Below are 2,102 nucleotides of genomic sequence, written 5' to 3' on the forward strand. Positions count from 1 at the left end.
CCCCCCGCCCCTTCCCCCCCCCCCGCCCCCCCCCCAACTCTTCCAGCTGCTCCCATCCAAGAGGCTGTAAGTGCACTGAGCCTTTCAGCTGTGTTCCCTCCGCCTGCATTCCTTCTCCGTCCCCCCAGCCGCACCCACGGTCCAGCCCTGGGAGGTCAAGCCCTGGGAGTGGCCGCCGCTGCAGCCGCCGCCGGATCCCTGCAGCCACTCCCGGTCCTCAAATAGCTCTTCCTGCAGGAGATGCATCTAACTGCCAACATGCTCATCTCCCCTTCCAGCTCCCAGCTGATTGCTCTCGGGACAGACTCCAAGTCCTCTGGCCTCCCAGGTTGTGGTCTGGGCCCCGCCCAGCTCCTAGCCACCTCACCTCCGCTGGTCCCAGCTTCGACTCTTCCACCAAACAATCCCAGTCGTCGCTGCCTCGAGCCTTTGCCCAGGCCGCCTCCGCCCCAGCAGGCCCTGCGCTTTCGCCTGCCCAGGAGCCAGTCTCCTCTGGAGGTGACTGAGGGCTGAGCCCTTCCTGGGCTCAGGGTGAGCTGGAGACTCCGCCCGTAGATTTCATTTTCTCTCCCCTTTGTCTCATTCCAGCGTCCCCCTCCTCCGCCGCACCCCATTAATTCTGTCCACCTGGGTCCCCCCCATGTATTCCGTCCGCCTGGGTCCTGGGGCTCTCGAGTGAGACTCGGGCCCACTTCTCCCCCTGCTCCTCTCAGGCCCATTCCCTCCTGGGTCCCACCTGCTTTGCCCCCAGTTCCCAGCTCATCCAGGGCCCCAACCTCCCTGCTCTCACACCCAGAAGTACCCCTGGTTCTACGGGGGCTCCGTTCTCCTGCTTCAATCAGGTCTGAGGAGCTGGGGCTCAGAGCTTTCATCTTTCCCTGGGGAAGGACAGGATTGAGAGGTGCAGTGTGTGAGAGAGAGGACAGGAGCGGCCCCAGGTGGCGCCTGTGAGCTGTGTCCTGTGGAAAGGGCCCCTTCCGGCCGGGTCTCTGCTGGGGAGTCCTCCCTGGGCTGAGCCTGCTCCCGGCAGGTCTGAGGGGCCGGGGCTTTCACATCGCCGATGAGCTCAGTGTTTCCCTGATCTGCCCCTTCCCAGGCCCCTCGGGGGTCTCCGGGGTGGGAGGGGGCTCAGGGAAGGGCACCCCCACAGGAGGAGCGGGCCTCCAGGGTCCCCGGGGGAAGGAGCCTTTGGGATGAGAGCTGGTTTTCTCTCCTGGCGAAGGGCGAAGAGAGTGGGTTCTGGGAGGGGAGAGGGGCTCCAGACTGGAACCCTCTGGAGGTGTCACCTCAGGGGCCACCTTCATCCTAGGGAGCCCTCGTGCCCGGTTCCTCACAGAGCCCCCCATCCCCCCTGAGATTAAAGAGATGAGCCCTGGGCTGGGGCTGGGAGGGGCTGGGGGAGGCGCCCAGCTGAGCGAGACCTCAGGTGTGTGTTTGGGGAGCAGGATTCAGACTCCCTGCTTAGACCCCTGGTCCTGACTTTGCATGGAAGGGAATGAGCCCCCTGAACATGTACACGCCCCGCCCCAGCCTCACCCCCTCAGCTCCCTTTGCCCTGGCCCAGCTCTGCCGACCTCCTCTCCCAACGACGGCCCAGGGAACCAGGCCCGGAAAGGCGGGTCGCACCAAGCAGAGCCTTCACCTTGGGAAGACGCACGGTGACGTCTGCTGGGGCCCCAGGAGGCGAGGGATGGACAGGCTCTCACCTCCACCAAAGAGGCGGCAGCCAGAGGTGAGAGGCAAAGACAATAACCCACAACTACAGCATCAGCCCAGCGGAATGTTCCCGCCGGACATCCCACCTGATGCCACGTGTCCTCGAACTAGACGTCATTCATTGCACAGCACATACCATCGCTCAAAAAGAACAGTGCCGTGGGGGCAGGGACATCTATAATAGTGTCAACAATAAAAATGAATTAAAAAACAACAACACTTTCTATGGAAGTAAATCTCAGTGAGGGGGTGAATGTGACCAGAATCAGTTGTTTTTATTTTATCTTCATTAGAATCCAGAGATTAACATTAAACATTTATCTACATACCTACCTTTAAAAAAATAACTCAGTTGCCCTGACCGGTTTGGCTCAGTGGATAGAGCG

The sequence above is a fragment of the Myotis brandtii genome, unplaced genomic scaffold (assembly GCF_000412655.1).
Source record: "Myotis brandtii unplaced genomic scaffold, ASM41265v1 scaffold698, whole genome shotgun sequence".
In the NCBI taxonomy this organism is placed as follows: domain Eukaryota; kingdom Metazoa; phylum Chordata; class Mammalia; order Chiroptera; family Vespertilionidae; genus Myotis; species Myotis brandtii.